The following is a 14,014-nucleotide window of genomic DNA, read 5'->3' as shown; positions in this document are numbered from 1 at the left end:
AGCCCATTCCCGCAAGATTTGTCCTGTCGGATCTGGGATTCAAACTGGCAACCCTCCGGTTGCTGGCTCACCTCTCTAAGTGCTAGGCTACCTCCACAATGTGTGTGTGTGTGTGTAGGTGTGCTTGTTTCAACTTCTGTCTTAGAGCTCCCTAAGTAAATAGGATCCCTTGAGGTAAGATGCTTGATAGCTTCGCCACCATGGATGTTTGCATTTTCTACGGTGATACTGATTCCCCATGAGTTGTTCTCCACAATGTCTCCATGGCTACATGCTCTGTACAATGAACAGAATGGAAACGTTTAAAGACAAACCGTATTCATTAGAATATTCAATTATACTGAACAAAAATAGAAGATGCAACATCCAACAATTTCTAAAGTTTTACTGAGTTACAGTTCATATGTGGAAATCAGTCAATTGAAATAAGTTCATTAGGCCCTAATCTATGGATTTTACATGACTGGGAATACAGATATGCATCTGTTGGTCACAGATACCTAAAAAAAAGGTTGGGGTGTGGATCAGAAAGCCAGTCAGTATCTGGTGTGACCACCATTTTCCTCGTGCATTTTGACGCATATCCTTCGCATAGAGATGATCAGGCTGTTGATCGTGGCCTGTGGAATGTTGTCCCACACCTCGTCAATGGTTGTGCGAAGTTGGTGGATATTGGCGGGAACTGGAACACGTTGTCTCGCATGTCGATCCAGAGCATGTCAGGTGAGTATGCAGGCTATGGAAGAACTGGGATATTTTCAGCTTCCAGGAATTGTGTCCAGACCCTTGCTACCTGGGGCCGTGCAGTATCATGCTGAAACATGAGGTGATGGGCCTTAGGATCTCTTCACGGTATCTCTGTGCATCCAAATTTCTATTGGTAAAATAACATTGTGTCCGTTGTCCATAACTTATGCCTGCCCATAACACATCCCCAGCGCCACTATGGGGCACTCTGTCCACATTTTTGACGCCCACAAACTGCTCGCCCACACAACGCCGTACACGTGGTCTGAAATTCTGGATGTACTGACAAATTCTCTGAAAAGCCGTTGGAGGCAGTTAATGTTAGAGAGAATAACATTCAATTCTCTGGCTCTGGTGAACATTCCTGCAGTTAGCATGCCAATTGCACGCTCCCTGAAAACTCAAGATATCTGTGACATTGTGTTGTGTGACAAAACTGCACATTTGCGAGTGGCCTTTTATCGTCCCCAGCGCAAGGTGCACCGCTCTAATGATCATGCTGTTTAATCAGCTTCTTGATACGCCACAAAGGAGACATGCTCACCGACAGGGATGTAAAACCAATGTGTGCACACCATTTGAGATCTTTTGCTTTAGCTCATGAAACACGAGACCAACACTTTTCATGTTGCGTTTATATTTTTGTTCAGCGTATGTCGCTGTCCACCTGACTGACACTTGACGGAGGCTACTGCAGCTGAAACATATAGGGTGCTCGAGTAAAGCAGGGGAGATGTACTGTATTCCATGTGCAGGCTTTTCATTCTTTAATATCTGTTTTTTTTTTTTTTTTTTTTTTTTTTGCCCAACACCAGTGGAGAAACTTATGGGATGCTCATATCACCGACACACTCCTCATGTGGATTCGTCTAGGGTGGAACGATGCACCTGCTATTCTCAACACCTTTCATTGCTCACACCCAATAATGTCATTTCACAATTATGGATGTGCAAAATCAACGAGAGGTTTTTCAATCAAAACTCTTTAGGGCATAGAATACACTTCAGAGTGAGAGGGGCACACTGCATATAAACTAAAAGTAAGGGTTATACTCAGTCAATGGAGATTTACAAGCGATTGTAAGTCTTGGTTATTTTATATAATCCATGGGAAACACAACCAGGTTTAAACTATGACCCATGGGGTATTGAGTAGGTTGTACGTGAATGACATAGACGACAGGCATGTCAAATTGGACAAATAATTATTTTTAGACTGCCTGTTCATATGTGACAGGCAGCACAGCAATTCATCGAATTTGATGACAAATGAATGAATCCCATAACCTAACAAAGAACATATTTTCTGTTGTCCATGATAATCCAACCAGATAAATTCATTACAAAAAAGCAAAAGATCAAAAAACATCTCCTCACCTATAGGGTTATCCTATAGAGAGCCTCAGACTTTATGTGTAGCTATGGGCTTGTCGGCGGAGACTGCATTCACGGTAAATGCTGCACATGTCGACTCAATCGGAAATCACCTTTGAATTTCTATCACACAACCTATAGCGCTCCAGCGGTGCAGATTGAATAGAGCCCTATGTCTATAAAACACAGTTGTTACCAATCGTTCAGCCTTTGATGTTTTTGTCTCCCCAGGTGAGCATATCTGGAACACGATTGGTCCAACGTGAGGTATGCCTTTTGAGGTTAGTAAAGGAGAAATAGAGTCCTTGCAACATATTGGCAATCAGGCCAGAATCAACACACTCGGCTGGAAATTATCGATTGCTGTCCAGCTTTGTGTCACGTTAGACCCGATAGCATCTGGTCACAGCAAAACACAGTAACAAGTTATACCGACTGCAATGGCAGTTCTGCTGCTGTGGAACCTTGGAGCTCTTTTTCCAATCCATTCGTATTTCACAGAACCATACACTGTACTTGATTTACTATTTTTCAAAATACGCGGCTCTGGTCTTTCACTTTCATACATAAGTCCACACCTTTCTGCATCCATGCTAACGTGGTGTTAGGGGCCACTCTGTGAATGTCCCTTTATGATGCTGTCAAAGCACAAAGAAATTTGAGAATACCTGGCAGTTCACCCATATTCACATCAATGCTCAGAGGCAACAGATTGCTTGTTTTTGGTGTGAGGTGATCCAGTCTAAGGTAGACAATGGGCACCCTCTTTATAACATGTTTGTACTCTTGAATTGCATATGAACGCTTTTGTTAGTTAAATGTCATGGAATGTTGATGGAATCAGCTCTCAAGTGAAACATGATTATGTTTGCACACAAACAGGACTGATGGACACATATCCCGCTAGCTAGAGATAAATGTGTCGAAATGATATATGTGACATTTCCCCACGGAGAGACAGTTTTAAAAGAGTGGTCCGTTTCCTGTCCCAATCCGCAGAGGCCAAACACAATGAAAGCGCTCACTCATTGTCTTTCGCACTAATTAAGCAATCCATCATGTGCTGTCTGATAAGACTGAACAGTTTGGGACACAAGTAGAAGTTAGTTCAAATGAAGTCTACAGCTTCTCTAGTACAACGTCCATCCTAAAAGTAAAGAAGTGTCCGCGGACAGTGATACGTGTTTAAGCGATTCATGGGTGTATCATGGTCTGGGGAGTATTTTGTGAAGTGACACACAATGACACAACCTGATTCTGCCACTGTGCTAGGCGTCATTTGTTGTCGCGTCAACCTCCGTACTCACTGTCAGTCTGTGACAGGGTTGTTGTGGGAGTTTGTTTGTGGAACATGAGTGACGTGTAAAACTGATGATCTCCCGAGAGACACTGCTTCTGTTTGAACTTCCAAGTGCATTTGGCTGTCTCGAGGTTGATCAAAGTCACTCCCTTTGGGTGAATGACACAAGAGCAACCATTATGTGGCCTATTTAAGACAGTTCGGAACAACGTCTAACATCATTTATGTATATATATATATATATATATATATATATATATATATATATAGATAGATAGATAGATAGATAGATAGATAGATAGATAGATAGATAGATAGATAGATAGATAGATAGATAGATAGATAGATAGATAGATAGATAGATAGATAAAAATGTATCCTTACATTGCCAAACTTCATGTGGAAAAATGGTTCAAAGATGAGTTTGAATGTCATTCATTGCTCAGTTGATGGATAAACCCATGTGTATTCCTGTCACTTGATGCAAGTTCATATTCACACACTTAACTAAACATCTCAAAACTCTTGGGACCCTGCTATCACTATGCAATGCGTTCATGCGTTTATACCACACTGATTTTTTTTTCACTCTTTCTCATTCCTTTTCTTAATTCACGCTCCATAGATCTAATTTAAAAAATGCACCATTAATTAAGAAAATCATATTTATTATTTCCTCTCATCCTTAGAGGTGGGAAATCAATTAGAAATAACAATAAGCTGGTTCCCACTTTCATGTAGAGGTTGTATGGTCCCCTGCATATTTGATTTCCCCGTAGATTCGACATGCTCCATTGAGGTACACACTATGTAGTGCCATATGCACACCTATGACCGCATTAACCTAGCCGAGCATTCACTACCCACTGGAGGACTGAGATTATACCACCTCCTCAGTTTAAAACCCCCAACTCAGCACTTCTGGGAGGCTTCCCGGACATGAACAGCCCATATAACCAGTGAACCACTCTCAATCTGGGGAAGGGCGGTTATCACAAAGGGTTGAAGGTCACCTGTTAATTATTTGTTATCCTATATAACTAAACCATACATGTCCCAGGTGTGCCAAGACACATGGTTGTCACACACTCCCCTCCCTCCTGTTCATTGCATTGTGATTGGGCAGATTCTATGAATATGTATCGACAATGTATCATGGTTACTATACATTCCCTGGAAGCTCAGATTTTATATGACTGTCAGCATTCATAGTGTAAAAGAAGCCAATTCTTGGTGGATTATCCACCATATTGCTGCTACATATGAAAGAGTGGTGCTGGTGAGAGGAAGGACACGTGCTATGTAGCCATTGGGGTTTTGGGATACAGGCCTAGTCCAAATACTGTTCAAATGCAATTCCTTTATTTCCTTTGTCTAGTTCCCAAGTTCTTCCTAACTGCCAGTACCAGTTAGGAGAAAAAAAAGATACCCAATTTTGCTGAAATCTATCCAATCCAAAAGCAGTATGCGATGATGAGACACATCTTTAGGGATTCAGACAGGGCAATAGCCCAGCAGGCATCATCAAGGGGTGTCACAATGACCGAGCTCCTGGAAATCCCTTGGTCCTCTGTGGTCCATGGGCCAGGAGGAGGGGGCTGCTGCGTAGTGAAGTTTCCGGTTGATGTGTTTGTTGGCCGTGCTTCCCTTCTCTTCCTCCCGCTGCTTTAATCTCCTCCTCCACAGCTGTCACTTCCTCCCTAACAACTGCTACCCCTCCCCTATCTTCCCCCCTAGCCTCACTGCACCACTCCACGGCCTGCCTACTGGAAAGTGGTAAGCAAAACACCCTTTCAGTTAGCTTCATTATTGCAATGTGTTTAGTAATTTTTCGTCTGAATAAAAAGGTTACAATTAAAGGGAGAGTTTACCAAAATTGCATTGCTTTACTTGCCCTGTAAGTAGTTTATGGACAAGGTATGACGAGAAAAAACAATAAACAAATTAACTACACTTAAAGAATGAAGTAGGCAATATAGTTTGTCAGATTTATGTTTGGAGGCATTTGACCTTGGATATTACTGGATTTCATAATTGAATCACATTCACTACTGGTGTCAAATGATCAAATAATGTAAATAATTTTAAAGCAGGCACAGTATTACACAGGGAAAATGACTGACTCCTGGTATTGATGACTTCAAGTTGAAGGCCGACCACAGTACTGCAGGCATTGTTTCCAGAAAACAGAATGCCCCATTATAGTGAATGGTGGAAAGAGATTTTTTTTAGAATACAATCATGGTACCAATAATTGCTTCTATTTCACCAAATGTATGTCCTTGAACCGATAACTTTAAAATCACACATAGACAACTGAACAAGAAATATAACAATTTCAACTATTTTTACTGAGCTACAGTTCATATAAAGAAATCAGTCAATTTGATTAAATTCATTAGGCCCTAGTCTATGGATTTCACATGACTGAGCAGGGGCACAGCTATGGGTGGGCCTGCGAGGGCATAGGCCCACCCACTGCGGAGCCAGGCCCTGCCAATCAGAATTTTTTTCCCCAGACAGAAATACTCCTCAGATTCATCAGCTGTCCGGGTGGTTGGTCTCAGACAATCCTGCAGCTGAAGAAGCCAGATGTAGAGGTCCCTGGCTGGCGTATTTACACGTGGTCTGCGGTTGGACATACTGACAAATTCTCCAAAACAACATTGGAGGTGACTTATGGTAGAGAAATGAACATTAAATTCTCTAGCAAACTGTTCTGGTGGACATTCCTGCAGTCAGCATTATAATTGCACACTCATTCAAAGCTTGAGACACCTGTGGCATTGTGTTATGTTACAAAATTGCACATTTTAGAGTGGCCTTTTATTGTCCCCAGCACAAGGTGCACCTGTGCAATGATAATGCTTTTTAATCAGCTTCTTGATATGTCACGCCTGTCAGGTGGATGGATAATGTTGGCAAATGAAAAATGCTCACTAACAGGGATGTAAACAAATTTGAGAGAAACACGCTTTTTGTTCATATGGGACATTTCTGGGATGTGCTATATCTTTTATTTCAGCTCATGATACATGTGACCAACACTTTACACGTTGTGTTTATATTCTTTTTAAGTATAGTTGCTAATGGTGGCCTGCAGTGCCTTGGTCGGTCTTCAACTTGAGATACTCCATGGTAGGGGGCAGCACTGAGCAAGCCTGCAACGTCACTTCCTGGTAGCTAAAACTATGCATGCAATGTTTCCAAAAACTCCTCCAAGATGACAACATGCTAAAATAAAACTTCCTGATCGTCAATTGTGCCACTGAGCATTCTCATAGGAAACAATGGGTGATGTCATTGATGGCTTCGTCCATATTCGTTACAGTGTACGGCAGGGGTATTCAACTCCTACCCTATGATGCCTTGAGCCTGCTGATTTTATGATATACCTGATTGTAATTGCACACACCTGGTGTCCCAGGTCTAAATCCGTAACTGTTTAGAGGGGAATAATTAACAAACGCAATGGAACTGGCTTCGAGGTCCAGAGTTGAGTTAAGGTTCTATGGCATTACACCAACACCGTGAATCACTGTGCTATACACTTCTACACATTTGTGATTGGGATTGTCATTAGATAATAACCAGAAATTACTTTGCAAGTTTAAGCACACCAGTGATTCATATTCATCAGTAATCATCCTATTTTACACAATGGAAATGTCCACAGTAACAGAGTGATGATGAGAAAATATGAGAAAATATGAGTCTCAGCATCAGTCTGTTCCCGTGGAATTGCCCCTATGCTATTAACGATGACCTCCTCTGTAAGATAAAATAGACATCATTCAGATTGCAAATTCCATTAAGTAAACGTCTGAGTGATTGACTCATTACCATTTTACCAGAAACAAGATCCATCAATGGCAGTTGTTTTGCTCTTCAACTCTACTGCCTTTGAGTGGGATATAATCCAAGGCCATTGTTAAGTATCCCTTACAAATTACCAGAAGTTCAAACTTGATTCAAAGGATCAGCATGAAATTATCCTGGCATCTGATTATTATCTCTGGTCTTTTGTTAAAATAGTCTGAGCTGAACAATAAGGAGATGTTCAAGATACTTGTTTTGTTGGTGATTGGCGTTACAGAGAAAATGAGAGTGCTTGTTAAACTGCTGGAAGTATTGAGATGAGGAGACTGCTTGGAGATACTTCAAATAAACAAGAAAAAGATTCCAGATGAGGGTTTCTTCAAGTTCCTATTCCACATCTGTTTTGTAGCTATGTAGCATACACAAGGTTTGGTACAGATTCCCACTTCCAGAGAGTGATAATAGGACTGAGTGTATTGTTGATATTGTTTCAACAGAAACCACTAAACTGATAAATCAGTCGTCTAGCACAAACACAATCTTTGCAGAGAGCTCAATCATTTTGCCACTGTGTCTTTCATTATATTTGTGAGTGGAGTCACATGATTCAAAATCACTCAGTGAGTCCAGATGATTTAGGCATTGCAGGCTCCCACTTACAGTATAATCCCCGGTGTGGTAGACAATTCAATAAATAGTGTTGGTTAATTTACTTTCCTCAGTCATAAACCATCGTAATATTCACTCACCAAACAGCAGAAAACAGACTGAAACAGGAAGGGACTGGATTAATTTGTCCAATAATAAATGGTTGCTTTTGTTTTCCGAAATGTGCTATGGTGTACATTAATGAATACAACCCATGATGTTAAGATGACTACGCCACAATTCTCTGATTATGGAACTTTATGGCCCTACTATTGATACCACTCTTAAATATCCTCTATTTTCCTTGTCTCCTTTTTCTTTTCATGACCTTTGACAATGCAACTGTTACACGCATCAAGCCCATCCAAGCCTCCTCAGATCAACCAATGGCCATGAAAGGACAGGGTAACGGGGAAAGGAAAGGAATCAAGACTATTTAAATGTAGCTGCTGTGTCACCTTTGGTCCTCCCTCATCAGCCGCTCACAGATGTGCCTCGTCTCACATTCCTAGCATCACTTATCTCCTTCTCACTTTAGGTCAGCCAGATTATAGGTTATCACCCTGTAACCTTTCTGACATCACCTTGTATTGAAGGGATAATGTCTGGAGGACATGGAGGACATATCAATGAAGACATCAATGTGAAGAGTCGTGTTAGCTAAATAAGAGTTGGCATAAGGTACTTATAAATACTGTAATACTGTGTTGTTTTAGCTTAACAATCATGATATGAACAGAGTTCAATTTTGTATAAAGCCAAGGTATCAACTCATTAAAAGAGACCCAATTGTATCTGAGGGAGTTAGATGAGTTATTTTTTTGTTGCTGCTATAATTCCAAATCTGGTATTGTTCAGCAGAGGACAATTGGCACTATTCATCCTTCTAAAACAATACAGCCTGATCTATCTTTTTTCAGTCTTTACGTTGCTTAATCTTGATATTTTCTTCCTGCAGTAGATTATCTTCAAATGAAACGACAGCGGAGACCTTGGCATATCCAGCCCTGGGAGGCTGTCTTCGGGGCCTCTGAAATGATGCAGAAAGGATTTTGTAGGGTGGAAATGAGAAAACCTTTTTTCTATGATTTAAAGCTGACAGAAATGTCAAGTTCATTCCGGAAATGCTGATAAATAGCTTGGTGGTTCACAATGAAATCTACAAGGTGGTATAATCATATATATATACAGTGCCTTGCCCAAAGTATTCGGCCCCCATGAACTTTGCGACCTTTTGCCACATTTCAGGCTTCAAACATCAAGATATAAAACTGTATTTTTTTGTGAAGAATCAACAACAAGTGGGACACAATCATGAAGTGGAACGACATTTATTGGATATTTCAAAAAATTTTAACAAATCAAAAACTGAAAAAATGGGCGTCGAGCATCTTTTCGAGACAAAATATCTTGTTTAAAACGGGAACATTTTTTTATCCAAAAATTAAAAGAGCGCCCCCCTATATCGAAGAAGTTAAAGGCACAGTCAACTTAGTGTATGTAAACTTCTGACCCACTGCAATTGTGAAACAGTGAATTATAGGTGAAATAATTTGTCTGTAAACAATTGTTGGAAAAACTACTATTTGATGTCCTAAATCGACTTGCCAAATGAATAGTTTGTTAAATCTTCTTATGGCTACAATCCCGTTAACGGGATGATATGACAACAGCCAGTGAAAGTGCAGGGCTCCAAATTCAAAACATCCAAAATCTCATAGTTAAAAGTCCTCAAACATACACCGTTTTAAAGGTAGTCTTGTGGTTAATCCCATCCACAGTGTCCCATTTTCAAATAGGCTTTACGGTGAAAGCACCACAAACGATTATGTTAGGTGACCACCAAACCACAATAAAAACAGCATAAATAGAGATAAAATGAATCACTAACCTTTGATGATCTTCATCAGATGACACTCATAGGACTTCATGTTACACAATACATGTTTGTTTTGTTTGAAAGCACTCCAGGAATCCCAGGTCCACAATAAATGTTTGTTTTGTTCGATAATGTCCGTTATTTATGTCCAAACACCTCCTCTTGTTAGCGAGTTTGGTATACATATACAGGTCGAAGAATACAGAATCAATCATTAGGATGTTTTTAACATATAGCTTCAATAAAGTTCCAACCGGAGTATTCTTTTGTGTCTTGATGAGCTATGAAACGCAAGTGGATACCATGAGGAATAAGCATGATCAGAAAATTGCTGACTGCCTGTCTCCTGATAGATTCTGTTCTCATTCAGTCCCACAACACAGTAGAAGTCTCATTCAAATTTCTATAGATGGTTGACATCTAGTGGAACCCCTAGGAAGTGCAACATCATTAATATCTCAAAGGGATTTAATTGGGAACTGTGGTGAATACATACGAAGCTCATATTTCTCACTTCCTGTTTTGATTTCTCCTCAGGACTTTGCATGCCATATGAGTTCTGTTATACTCACAGACATCATTCAAACCGTTTTAGAAACTTTAGAGTGTTTTCTATCCAATACTAATGATAATATGCATATATTAGCAACTGAGACTGAGGAGCAGGCCGTTTACTTTGGGCAACTTATTCATCCAAGCTACTCAATACTGCCCCCCAGCCATAAGAAGTTTTAACAAGAAATTTGTGGAGTGGATGTAAACTTCTGACTTCAACTGTAGATGTAACATTTCCAACATATACCAGATGTACTGTATATGAGACATTATTTTGCAGAGTTTCATGAAGTGGTACTTCTTATTTAAATTATTTGGGAGCTTATTATCAGTCATTGGGGAGAGCAAATCAATCAATCTTTTTTCTCAGAGAAAGAGAGAGAGAGAGAGAGGGAGAGAGACAGAGAGAGAGAGAGGGGGAGCAAAGCATACTTGACAGGGAAGAATGGTCATCAGTCAGTGTTGTTTACAAAAGCATCCTGCCAAGGATTTTCCTGAGAGAGGCTTGTTTTAGTTCACCACCGCCTGATATGGAATTCCAATCCATTATCGAACTAGCGTATCAGGCGCCGGTTTATCAGTATTGGGTTAGATGAATGTACATTCATTAACACCTCGGACTGTTTCAATAATAGACGGCCCCTCCAACTCTCGTGCCAGAGCGACACTCTGAATTTAATATATGCCATTTAGCAGACGCTTTTATCCAAAGCGACTTACAGTCATGCATACATTCTACGTATGGGTGGTCCCGGGGATCGAACCCACTACCCTGGCGTTACAAGCGCCATGCTCTACCAACTGAGCTACAGAAGGACCAGTTTACCTCACATGTGTGAGAATTATGCAGCCTCTACATAGCAGTGAAGCTAATTTTGTCTAAAGGTCACATGTAGGACAATGTCACCATTGAACCAAACGGTGAGACGCTGAAGCTTTCTTCAGGAGTACATCACTCAGGCGGACTGTGGAACGGTAGATCTGCCCATCGATAACACCCACTGATGAGAGGTGTGTAATTAGACAAAAAAGTAGACCTAAAATCAATGGTTCCCTTTGCCAAGACTTCCTCCGGGACTGGCCTAAGACCCAGTTTCTTGTGAAGTGGTATGGAGGTGGAATAAATGACTGGCTGAAACTGAAATCACACGTACTGAGCTGGTTGGGCCCTTGAAGAATCAGGAGATAAGAATGAAGAGTTTCTTAAATCTGTCTAAGGTCCACAGCTCTTAGTTCACAATCATCCGTCTCTACAGATGATACCGCTCTTAAATAGCCTCTATTTTCCTTGTCTCCTTTCCTTTTCATAACCTTTGACAATGCAGCTGTTACCCGCATCAAGCCCGTCCAAGCCTCCTCAGATCAACCAATAGTCATGAAAGGACAGGGTAACGGGGAAAGGAAAGGAATCAAGACTATTTAAATGTAGCTGCTGTGTCACCTTTGGTCCTCCCTCATCAGCCGCTCACAGATGCTCCACCGTCTCACATTCCTAGCATCACTTATCTCCTCCTCACGTTCATCACAGGCTGAATCATTTCTCATCAATCGCTAGATGATTGAGGGATGACGCTCTACACAGCTTTATGACTTTCGTTCATTGAAGAAGTAGACCAAGAAGTTAATAAGTTAGAACACGTAAGAGTGGTATGGCTCTGAAATGAACACCATTTAAATACCTTACCAATTATAATCACATGTGTGTCACGTAACACAAGCATTAAGAAAGGTAATACATTAAGTCTGTCAGTATTCATATTTAAATCTGGCACTCAATGTTTCAAGGTGTTCTTCTAACAAAATGGAATGTTTTGAATTTCATAGCTACAATAGCAGGGAGACTGTTCAAGATTGACTTTGGGTAATGCCTTCAAAATAGCTATTAGGGGCAACCGTGAGCGCTATTACCATCAGGTAGGCTTGGATTTCGCTAGGGTGATGTGGACGGGGGTGGCGGATGGGCGTAATCTCATGACTCCCATCCCATTCATGCCTGAACATAATGTTTTAACTCTATGGCAAACCATAATCCTTAACTTCAAAACACTTTGAAGTTTGACGTTTGGAAAAACGGAACAATGCTGAGCAGGAGGAGCAAACCAGAGTGTGAAAAACACTTTGCCGCGTGATGTTTTGAGCAGCTTCGAAATGTGACGTTTGGAGAAAGGTGCAGAAATGTCTGCAGAATCTGAAGTCAACTTGGTGAAACCGTGAGATCTGGTTGACAATAGATGTTGACAATATGAGGGTAACAACGTACTTCAATCATCTAAGATACTTGCTGGACCTTGATAAATAGCCTACTCTCTTTAGTGGATGGTATAATTCAAAGGCAAGGTGTGTTACATAACAACACTATAACAGGTGGAGAGAAATGAGTTGCAATCATCACACCATTACCTCCCCAATGTTTTTCATGTTGTTAGCTAATACTTAGAACAAAAAAGTCATGCATTATACTTCTACCTAAACAGTAATTGGATGTTCCTCATGTTACTGTTTAACTAGCAGATTAAACTCCACTCCATGGTGAAGGAAGATTCTGATGACTCCACCAACGGAGAGCAGAGAGCAGGCTTTTGTGGAACCTATCTCCGACTACAACGATTCAGTACTTCAGTACTACAACGATTCAGTTCAGTACTTAAAAAAATATCTATATATTATAAAACGCCTGCCATGTACTGTACCTATGTTTGTCCTCTCTAGTTGTATGGCTTTCTTTGTTTGCTGAAATCCATACTTTTTCAATAAACGTTAATCAAATACAACCACCAACTGTTTGGTCATTGCTGTTGCTCTAAAATGGCAACTCAGCGCACATTTCAAGTGCCAATTTAATCTCAACAAGGAAACAGTCTGTTGTTGTATTTGATTAACGTTTATTGAAAAAGTATAGATTTCGGCAAATAAAGAAAGGCACACAACTATAAAAGACAAACATAGGTACAAGGTAGGCATTTCATTTTTTAAAGTCTTGACCTTGGGTGAATCGATTGAGTCAGAGCTAGATTCCACAAAGCCTGGAGTGGAGCTTAGTCCGCTACTGCTTCACATGAATGATCATAAATTGCCAATGGAAGTTAATAAAAATCAGGTAACATATATTCATGTACTGAATAAGTTTTATGATGTTAAAATGACGACTAATTCCAATGTGTGCTTTCATCCAAACAACGTTTAAACACTCTTTAAATTGTCTAAATGTAATCCTATGGGATTGGAGCAATTTGTGAATTTGGCAGAGGTACCAGCCTAGTCTCATAGACCACACATAATATAGTAAATGTAAATCCAGAACACTCAAATTAGTATGACATGTTACATTTGGTATTGTTACAAAACCAATGGCTACTTAAGGCAAAAATTAAAGTAATGTGGTTGTTCGAGGTGGATGGATGGATAGGCGTATAAACCAAAAGTTTGCGAGTTTGAATCTCATCATGGACAACTTTAGCTAATTAGCAACTTTTAACAACTTAGATTACAAATATTTAGCTACTTTGCAACTACATAACATCTTAGCTAACCCTAACAATAACAATTTTTAGCTAATACTTCCCCTAACCTTAACCTTAAACCTTCTAAGTCCTAAACTTAATCCTAACCCCTAACCATGACCCCTAACCATGACCCTATCCTAGCTAATACTAGCTAATTTTAGCCAGCTAGATTTGTTAGCCACCTTGCTA

The sequence above is a fragment of the Oncorhynchus gorbuscha genome, linkage group LG23, assembly GCF_021184085.1.
Source record: "Oncorhynchus gorbuscha isolate QuinsamMale2020 ecotype Even-year linkage group LG23, OgorEven_v1.0, whole genome shotgun sequence".
Classification (NCBI taxonomy): Eukaryota; Metazoa; Chordata; class Actinopteri; order Salmoniformes; family Salmonidae; genus Oncorhynchus; species Oncorhynchus gorbuscha.
Note: the sequence above shows the minus strand (reverse complement) of the source record.